Source organism: Hyla sarda, chromosome 10 (genome assembly GCF_029499605.1).
Source record: "Hyla sarda isolate aHylSar1 chromosome 10, aHylSar1.hap1, whole genome shotgun sequence".
In the NCBI taxonomy this organism is placed as follows: domain Eukaryota; kingdom Metazoa; phylum Chordata; class Amphibia; order Anura; family Hylidae; genus Hyla; species Hyla sarda.
This window is the reverse complement of record NC_079198.1, coordinates 13,465,960-13,476,786: the sequence shown is the minus strand read 5'-3', so window position 1 is coordinate 13,476,786 and position 10,827 is coordinate 13,465,960. Positions and strand designations below refer to the sequence as shown.

The 10,827-nt window shown below is 46.8% G+C and overlaps 1 protein-coding gene across 15 annotated transcripts in view; it reads left to right on the top strand.

The window, feature by feature from the left end:
• The first annotated feature begins 3,510 nt into the window (after positions 1-3,510).
• Positions 3,511-10,827, top strand: part of LOC130294604 (mucin-2-like) — a 264,132-nt gene continuing 256,815 nt past the window's right edge. For 11 of the 15 annotated variants that reach the window (XM_056544709.1, XM_056544708.1, XM_056544698.1 and 8 more), the window contains exon 1: positions 3,511-3,848. The gene's annotated coding sequence lies outside the window, so the exon portion shown is untranslated. Of the gene's footprint in view, positions 3,849-7,447; positions 7,577-10,827 lie in introns of those variants that run through there. The other 4 variants (XR_008848546.1, XR_008848547.1, XR_008848548.1 and 1 more) reach the window with 3 other exon arrangements.

The window sequence follows — 10,827 nt, the reverse complement described above, 5'->3', positions numbered from 1 at the left end:
AACTAATTTTTTTGGGACATAGTCGCATGGGGGACTGTTACCTGCAATCTTTTGATTACAGACACTGTTCAATGCTGTTCCATTGCACAGAAATGATCAGTGATATCGGTGCTCAATTATTGCAGACTGCCGATGCTTCCTGCAGTAAAGGAGTGACGATCGCACAGACAGAAGGAGGGTAAGTGACCTCAGTCTGTGGTCCCGATCAGCCCACTGAGTTAGCTGGCATTAGTTTTTTCCCGTTTTAGATGCTGTGAACTGCAGTGTATGTGTGTGTGTGTATATATATATATATATATATATATATATATATATATATATACAGTGATCCCTCAACTTACAATGGCCTCAACATACAATAGTTTCAACATACAACATGGGCTTTTCTGCACCATTGTAACGTAACTTGAAACCAGACACAACATACAATGCTATGGACAGTCCAGATCTGCAAAATGTGTCAATGGCTGGAAGAACCGACCAATAAGAATGGGCATTCACTGGTAAAACCCCTGTAGCGCCCCCTACAGTACAGGGAGGTACTACATGTTCTGTACTACTCTTTACCTGTCACAGTTAGCTGCTCCTTTGGACACCAGGTGTGGGTGGCTCCATGTTACTTTTTACGGACATTGGGGGAGATTTATCAATGTCGGTGTGAGGTAGAATTCATTTAAACCCTGTCAGTGCTTTCTATGTTTTGCATGTCTGTGCAAAATGTATCAAGCGTGAACAAGTGTTACGCCGAGCGCTCCGGGTCCCTGCTCCTCCCCGGAGCGCTCGCGGCATTCCCCTCTCTGCAGCGCCTCGGTCAGACGCGCTGACCGGGAGCGCTGCACTGACATCCCAAGCCACGTACCTGTCCCCCGGCTGTCACGTTCTGGCGCGCGCGGCTCCGCTCTCTAGGGCGTGCGCACGCCAGCTCTCTAAGATTTAAAGGGCCAGTGCACCAGTGATTGGTGCCTGGCCCAATCAGTCTAATTAGCCTCCACCTGCTCCCTGTCTATTTAACCTCACTTCCCCTGCACTTCCTTGCCGGATCTTGTTGCCTTGTGCCAGAGAAAGCGTTTAGTGTTGTCCAAAGCCTGTGTTCCAGATCTTCTGCTATCGCCATTGACTACGAACCTTGCCCCCTGCCCCGACCTTCTGCTACGTCTGACCTTGCCTCTGTCTAGTCCTTCTGTCCCACGCCTTCTCAGCAGTCAGCGAGGTTGAGCCGTTGCTGGTGGATACGACCTGGTTGCTACCGCCGCAGCAAGACCATCCCGCTTTGCGGCGGGCTCTGGTGAATACCAGTAGCAACCTAGAACCAGTCCACCGACACGGTCCACGCCAATCCCTCGCTGACACAGATGATCCACATCCAGCTAGCCGAATCATAACAACAAGCTTGTTGATAAATTTTGCTCAAACATAGACATTCCTTCATATTTCTACCATCTGCCACATTGGTACGTGCACTCCTCTGTGTTCTATATTTGTGCAAAATCTGTTGCCTTTGCGCAAAGTTTTAATATAGTGTACAGGACCCTGAAGAAGCTCTAGTCCTTTACATAGACAGTGATTACAGCTCCCGGCAGATCTTTATTACTTTTATATGTAAGGACTTGCTTTATCTGTATTCGTTTTCTACATATTTTTGTTTAATCCTCACTTTTTTCCTATTTTTGAATAATATTTTGGTGGCTTCAGAACCAATTACCAGGTTTCCATAGAGTTATGGTCTCAACATACAATGGTCGTCCTGGAACTACCGTAATTAATATTGTAGCTTAAAGGACATTTGCAGCAAAAAATCGTATCCCCTATCCACAAGCGTCTGATTGCGGGGGCTCCGACCGCTGGGCTCTGCTGCAGCTTTCCCGTGCAGGAGGCATGCTGGCCGCAACGTGGCGTTGCAGCCGACACCCCTCCTCCATGTAGTTCTACAGGAGAGGCGTTGAGGCAGCGTTCGTGCCTCCCCGCATTTCCCATAGAACTGTATGGGGAGGGGGCGTACCGTCGACCTCACTGAGGTTGACACTATGCGCATTAGCCACTCACATAAAGCGGCAATGCGGGGCCCTGTGCAAGAGTGCTGCTGCAACCTTTTTTTTTGTATACTTTCAAGTCCAAGGTACAGTACAGTGAAGTCCAAGGTGTGTGCCTGGAGTCTATTGGAGGCCTACAGTCTGTCAAGCAGCCACAAGTCTACAAGTCCACTACCCCCACGTACCAGTCAAAGCCTGGTAATCTACAAATGGGGTATAGTCTGTCATAATCAGTCAAGTCAAAGTCAACCTCTCTTCAGTCAGCGTGGCCTGCATCAAAATTGTCCAAGTCCATTACAAGTCTCAGCAAGCTCTAAGGTCTCTGATGTCACTGGTCACCTCCCTGGACCTGGCTAAGCTGTATAGACTATTCCACCTGTCTAACTCAGTAAAGCTACCGTTATTCCGTAACTTGGCGTCGGAGTCATTATTGCCCCCGTGCCTAGCCCAGGATCAAGCGGTATACCATCGGGTGGTATTGAGGATAAACCACGCCCTGGCGTCACGAATACAAGGGGTTAATGCCATCTGCCCCTAGGGTAATACATCTCTGCATCACTTCCTCTACCACATGTATGTATGTATGTATATATATATATATATATATATATATATATATACAGGTCAGAGACATCACTATATAAATCACACACACACACACACACATTGCATTTCACACACAATTGTATACTACACTTTTTCACACTTGTTTCTATTTGGACTGTATGTATATATATATGTATATATATTTATATATATATATATATATATGTGTGTGTGTGTGTGTGTGTGTGTGTGTGTGTGTGTGTCTGAACTATACAGTGGTGTGTGTGAAATGCAATGTGTGTGTGTGTGATGTATATAGTGATGTGTGTGACCTGCAGTGTATGGGGGAGATTTCTGAAAACCTGTCCAGAAGAAAAGTTGCTGAGTTGCCCATAGCAACCAATCCGATTGCTCCATTTTTCACAGGCCTTTTCAAAATGAAAGAAGCGACCTGACTGGTTGCTATGGGCAACTGGACAACTTTTCCTCTACAGAGGTTTTAATAAATCTCCCCCTTTGTGTATATATTTCAGTGTGTGTACAGGAAATCCTCAGGCTCCTCCCACCCATGTGACTGATCACATGGTAATCAGTCAATCCCTACACTGTGCTTCCTGTAGAAGTGCTCCACTCATACAGGGAGGAGGGGACAAGTAGCATTCAGTCTTATTGTGGTGAGGGGACCTATGGGCTCCCCTAGTGCATCTGTGACCCCTATAGCTACACCACTGTCTTCACCTCACAACTTTACCTGACATCTTTACCTCACAACTTTACCTCACACCTTTACCTGACATAATTACCTCACAACTTTACCTGACATCTTTACCTCACACCTTTACCTGACATCATTACCTCACTCCTTTACCTGACATCTTTACCTCACTTTACCTGACATCATTACCTCACAACTTTACCTCACAACATTTCCTGACATGATTACCTCACAACTTTACCTCACAACATTTCCTGACATGATTACCTCACAACTTTACCTCACATCTTTACCTCACAACATTACCTGACATCATTGCCTCTCATTTTTACCTCACAACCTAAACTCTGGGATAAAGGAAAGATGGCGGCAAATGTCACTCGGTGTGGAGACTCCAGAAAGTCGCCATAACAACAGAGAGAACCATAGGGGCTGAGGAGAACCCTTGTGGTAATGAGGAAGATGGAGGACGAGCCTCACCAGCGCAGCAAGAGTTGGATAAGAAGAGAAAAAAAAAATGAATTCCATATAATGGAAAACAAATTCCTATTGAGGAGGTATGTGTGTAATTCCTGATTAATGTGTGTAAAGTGTGTTAGTATCTGAGGCTCTATTCGTGGCTCCATGTAAAGGGGCTATCTAGGATTAGAAAAACAAAGGTGATTGCTTCCAAAAACAGCACCACACCTGTACTCAGGTTGTTTGTGGTATTGCAGCTCATTGGAGCCCATTTGTAAGATCACAAGTATAGGTGTGGTGCTGTTTATGGAAGTAATTAACTTTTTTTTCTCCCTCATGCCTTCTGCCTGAAAAGGGGTACTCCACCCCTAGACATCTTATCCCCCTATCCAAAGTATAGGGGATAAGATGTCTGATTGCAGGGGACCCCCGCGATCTCTGTGCAGCACCCAACGTTCGTCACTGTCACGCCCCCCTCAATGCCAGTCTATGAGAGTTGGGAGTCTATTGAAATGAATGGAGCATGCTTTGACATGCGCTTCTCACTGAGTGCGCCGGGGTCCCGTCCTGATGATCGTGTGGGGCCCCAATGGTCGAGCCCCCTGCGATCAGCTACTTATCACCTATCCTGTGAAAAGGGGATAAGTAAATTTTCACTGGAGTACTCCTTTAACAGCATAGTAACAAAATACAGGAATCAAAGCATTTTTACAATGTTCAACATGCAGGATAAATACTAAAATAATTTTATTATAATTTTATCTTTTTTTTTTTATGAACAAGACGGGACTTTAAAGGGAAAAAGTATGTTTAATTTCTGAATTTTTGTATTACATTTTATTTTATTTCCATTGTATTACTTTTTTTTGTCACTTTTTACTAGTCCCATAAGGAAACTTTGACAGCAGCTACAGATCGCAGGCATAATACATTGCACTTGAACTAGGGCCGGATTAAGAGCATCATGGGCCTTGTGCTGAAGATTTGGATGGGCCTTATATAAAAATATAGAAAATGAAAACTAATAAGGCATTGTAATAATGTATAATGTGAACAGAGCCATCCTTACCACCCTGGCTCCTGTTGTCAGCACATCAACACCTAGCTTTTCCATGCTCCTGAATGGCATATCTGTTTATAATAACTGAACTATTATAAGCAGATATGCCATTTAGAAGCATGGAAAAGTCACCTAGCTTTTCCCTGCTCCTGAATGGAATATTGGTTTATAATAGCTGAACTCATGCTGAGTGACTTACCAAGGCCTTAGGACAGTATCCTCTTGGGGTAGGTCACAGAAGCCGCTGCAGTCTTGAATCACCGCTGGCAGCACCGCACCTATCTGGGCTCTACAAGTTAACATTTCAAATCCTGCAAAGCACCAGCCAGTCACGTCATCAGGAACTTTGGGGCCCCTTACTGCTGGAGTCCCTGGGCCCCCCTTCCCACACACGCTCTTACCAGTCCCTGTATTGTACGTATAATGTAGCTATTATTTATCGCCAAAACATTTTGTTTATTTCACCGCCACTGTATGTCCAAAACTTTTTCGTAAATATAGCTGTATCAGGGCATAGTTTTTGTGGTCTGAGTGACATTGGGAGTCCATAAGTACATATAAAGTATTTTTTTTTTTTTATCTTATTTTTTGGGGGAAGGAGGGAATGAAAAAAATTCAATTTTTTCATTTTTGTTGTGTAGGGTGTGGATGTGACTGGCGTATAAGACATGTTGTAAGAGCAAAATAGTAAGTGCAGCTCTGGAGGTGACTGGAGAATACGACATAATGCAACAGTTGAATAGTGAGTGCAGCTCTGGAGGTGACTTGCAGGATAAGACATGATGTAACAGCAGAATAGTGACTGCAGCTCTGAAGGGGACTAGATGATTAGACATGATGTAGCAGCAGATAGTGACTACAGCTCTGGTGTAACAGCAGAATAGGGAGAGCAGCTTTGGAGGTGACTGGAGGATAAGACACACACACACAAAACATCCACAGATTACTTGCCTGTATCTTCCTTTGCACATTGTTGTAGGACCTGTGAGGTCATGTGACTCACAGGAAGGTCCTTAACCCCCCTCCCCCCCTGTTGTATAGTGGAAAAGATATGATTTGATTGATAATCTGTTTTCCCTTAGTCTCCTCAGCAGCACAATATGGGGTTTTTCACGCCCCTGTGCGCCCACGGGATGTGGAAATTTTAATAGTTAAAACAATTATACTCCACCCCCAGTGCCCATATAACGGGCTTACCTGCTGTATACTGCAGAGTAACTATAAAGTAAAACATACAAAAAAATATAAATATAGGTTGGGGGGGGGGGGAGACCTGTGCTGCTGAGGAGACTAAGGGAAAACAGATTATCAATCAAATAATATCTTCCCTAGCCTCCCTCAGCAGCACAATATGGGGATTTATCAGGGAGAGAATACCCCATAGGGAGGGCCTCAATGCTTAGCAGAATTAATAACAGAGTTAACAAACCTCATTTGATCTGAAAGTCTAGTCTATAATCTATAATAGCGAAAAAAAAGTTGACGGGCTAGACCAAAAAACATATTTGCTCAATAGGAACAGAGCATCTCTCTGCCCAGGAAGATCCTACCCACCTGGTAGAATGAGCTTTAGTAGAAGCTGGAGCAGCTAACTCTAAAATGTAACAAAAACGAATACAACTAGAAATCCATTTAGATATAGTAGGTTTAGAGGCTTTCTTTCCTCTGCCAGGGCCTTGAAATAAAATAAATACATTTTCATCCTTCCTGAAGGCTAAAGTCCATTCAAGATAAGTCTTGAGGCAACGAAACCATCCTGAAAAAAATCTAAAATCTCAGGTTCTGATTCTAGCATGGGACCTGTTGGTAGCCTCACTCCTTGAGTGCGCTAGAGTGTCCAGGACTCTTCCTGAATAGCCTCTGCCCATTAGAAGGGTGCGGCCAACCTCCAGGCTGTCAGATTGTATGATCTGAGTCTGTGTCAGAACCGTGTTCCTTGTGTCACCAAATCCTGTTTGAGAGGAAAAGTCCAATATGTCCCTCGACTTATGGACATGGGTAGGGCAAACCAGGATCTCTTAGGCCAGAATGGCATTATTGCAATTACTGAGGCCTGATCCTATTTGATTTTCCTCAATACTTTGGGAATCATGGGCACAGGAGGGAACACATACGCTAGACTGAATGGCCAAGGAATGGGCATGACATCCACTACTAACGGGTTGTCCACAGGATACAGGGAGCAAAATTTCTTGAGCTTTGCATTGTTCTTTGTGGCCATCAGATCCACTTCTGGCATTCCCCACATCTTGCTTACTTGATGAAAAATTAATGGGTCCGGAGACCATTCCCCTGGTAACACCATGTCTCTGGATAGACAGTCTGCGAGCACATTGTGTGTCCCTCTAATATGAACTGCAGATATCCGTGATACCCAGTTCTCTGCCCAAGACATGATCTTGCCTACTTCTCTGAGTAGGAGTCTTGATCTGGTGCCCCCTTGTTTGTTGATGTAATACACATACTCTATGTTGTCGGTCCTGATCTTTACTGTTTTGTCCTTGAGAGGGGGGCGAAGTGTAGTAGGGCTAGATAAATCGCCCTCAGTTCTCTGACATATGTAATAACATCATCCTTTCTGCCTGCTTCCAAGTTCCATGAACTGTTTCGTGAAGCATATGTCATCTTCTTGTCTAGGCTGGAAAGTGATCTGTTCCACTGTCTGAGGACTTCCGACTGTATTGGTCTCAGATGCCAAAGAGCACAATGGACTGCCTTCATAGAGGAGGACATTAGACCCAGGACCTTCATTAAAGTTCTTATTGAAATCTGGTGAAGTTTGAGTATATGCTTCACAGCTGCTAGCAGTCGTTCTTTCCTTTCCTGTGAAAGAAAAGCATCATTTGGTTTGTATCTATTTTGTATCCAAGAAAGGATCCTGTTGTGGATGGGAACAGACAAGACTTTTCTTGATTTACAATCCAGCCTAGACGGTTTAACAGTTTGAGAGTTATTTGTATATGTTACGCCGAGCGCTCCGGGTCCCCGCTCCTCCCCGGAGCGCTCGCTACACTCTCGTTACTGCAGCGCCCCGGTCAGATCCACTGACCGGGTGCGCTGCGATACCGCCTCCAGCCGGGATGCGATTCGCGATGCGGGTGGCGCCCGCTCGCGATGCGCACCCCGGCTCCCGTACCTGACTCGCTCTCCGTCGGTCCTGTCCCGGCGCGCGCGGCCCCGCTCCCTAGGGCGCGCGCGCGCCGGGTCTCTGCGATTTAAAGGGCCACTGCGCCGCTGATTGGCGCAGTGGTTCTGATTAGTGTGTTCACCTGTGCACTCCATATATATACCTCACTTCCCCTGCACTCCCTCGCCGGATCTTGTTGCCCTTGTGCCTAGTGAAAGCGTTCCCTTGTGTGTTCCTAGCCTGTGTTCCAGACCTCCTGCCGTTGCCCCTGACTACGATCCTTGCTGCCTGCCCCGACCTTCTGCTACGTCCGACCTTGCTTCTGTCTACTCCCTTGTACCGCGCCTATCTTCAGCAGTCAGAGAGGTTGAGCCGTTGCTAGTGGATACGACCTGGTCACTACCGCCGCAGCAAGACCATCCCGCTTTGCGGCGGGCTCTGGTGAATACCAGTAGTGACTTAGAACCGGTCCACTAGCACGGTCCACGCCAATCCCTCTCTGGCACAGAGGATCCACCTCCTGCCAGCCGGCATCGTGACAGTAGATCCGGCCATGGATCCCGCTGAAGTACCTCTGCCAGTTGTCGCTGACCTCACCACGGTGGTCGCCCAGCAGTCACAACAGATAGCGCAACAAGGCCACCAGCTGTCTCAACTGACCGTGATGCTACAGCAGCTACTACCACAGCTTCAGCAATCATCTCCTCCGCCAGCTCCTGCACCTCCTCCGCAGCGAGTGGCCGCTTCAGGCCTACGACTATCCTTGCCGGACAAATTTGATGGGGACTCTAAGTTTTGCCGTGGCTTTCTTTCACAATGTTCCCTGCACTTGGAGATGATGTCGGACCAGTTTCCTACTGAAAGGTCTAAGGTGGCTTTCGTAGTCAGCCTTCTGTCTGGAAAAGCTCTGTCATGGGCCACACCGCTCTGGGACCGCAATGACCCCGTCACTGCCTCAGTACACTCCTTCTTCTCGGAAATTCGTAGTGTCTTTGAGGAACCTGCCCGAGCCTCCTCTGCTGAGACTGCCCTGCTGAACCTGGTCCAGGGTAATTCTTCCGTTGGCGAGTACGCCATACAATTCCGTACTCTTGCTTCTGAACTATCCTGGAATAATGAGGCCCTCTGCGCGACCTTTAAAAAAGGCCTATCCAGCAACATTAAAGATGTTCTGGCCGCACGAGAAATTCCTGCTAATCTACATGAACTCATTAATCTTGCCACTCGCATTGACATGCGTTTTTCCGAAAGGCGTCAGGAGCTCCGCCAGGATATGGACTTTGTTCGCACGAGGCGTTTTTTCTCCCCGGCTCCTCTCTCCTCTGGTCCTCTGCAATCCGTTCCTGTGCCTCCCGCCGTGGAGGCTATGCAAGTTGACCGGTCTCGCCTGACACCTCAAGAGAGGACACGACGCCGCATGGAGAATCTCTGCCTGTACTGTGCCGGTACCGAACACTTCCTGAAGGATTGTCCTATCCGTCCTCCCCGCCTGGAAAGACGCACGCAGACTCCGCACAAAAGTGAGACAGTCTTTGATGTCAACTCTGCTTCTCCACGTCTTACTGTGCCTGTGCGGATATCTGCATCTACCTTCTCCTTCTCTACTATGGCCTTCTTGGATTCCGGATCTGCAGGAAACTTTATTTTGGCCTCTCTCATCAACAGGTTCAACATCCCGGTAACCAGTCTCGCCAGGCCCCTCTACATCAATTGTGTTAACAATGAAAGATTGGACTGTACCATACGTTACCGCACGGAGCCCCTTCTAATGTGCATCGGACCTCATCAAGAAAAAATTGAGTTCTTGGTCCTCCCCAATTGCACTTCCGAAATTCTCCTTGGACTACCGTGGCTCCAACACCATTCCCCAACCCTGGATTGGTCCACGGGGGAGATCAAGAGCTGGGGTATCTCTTGTTTCAAGGACTGCCTTAAACCGGTTCCCAGTACTCCCTGCCGTGACCCTGTGGTTCCCCCTGTAACCGGTCTCCCTAAGGCCTATATGGACTTTGCTGATGTGTTTTGCAAAAAACAAGCTGAGACTCTACCTCCTCACAGGCCTTATGACTGTCCTATTGATCTCCTCCCGGGCACTACTCCACCCCGGGGCAGAATTTATCCTCTGTCCGCCCCAGAGACTCTTGCTATGTCTGAGTACATCCAGGAAAATTTAAAAAAGGGGTTTATCCGCAAATCCTCCTCTCCTGCCGGAGCTGGATTTTTCTTTGTGTCCAAAAAAGATGGCTCCCTACGTCCTTGCATTGACTGCCGCGGTCTTAATAAAATCACGGTAAAGAACCGCTACCCTCTACCTCTTATCTCTGAACTCTTTGATCGCCTCCAAGGTGCCCACATCTTTACCAAACTGGACTTAAGAGGTGCTTATAATCTCATCCGCATCAGGGAGGGGGATGAATGGAAAACGGCATTTAACACTAGAGATGGACACTTTGAGTATCTGGTCATGCCCTTTGGCCTGTGCAACGCCCCTGCCGTCTTCCAAGACTTTGTTAATGAAATTTTTCGTGATCTCTTATATTCCTGTGTTGTTGTGTATCTGGACGATATTCTGATTTTTTCTGCCAACCTAGAAGAACACCGCCAGCATGTCCGCATGGTTCTTCAGAGACTTCGTGACAATCAACTTTATGCCAAAATGGAGAAATGTCTGTTTGAATGTCAATCTCTTCCTTTCCTAGGATACTTGGTCTCTGGCCAGGGACTATAAATGGATCCAGACAAACTCTCTGCCGTCTTAGATTGGCCACGCCCCTCCGGACTCCGTGCTATCCAACGTTTTTTGGGGTTCGCCAATTATTACAGACAATTTATTCCACATTTTTCCACCATTGTGGCTCCTATCGTGGCTTTAACCAAGAAGAATGCCAAT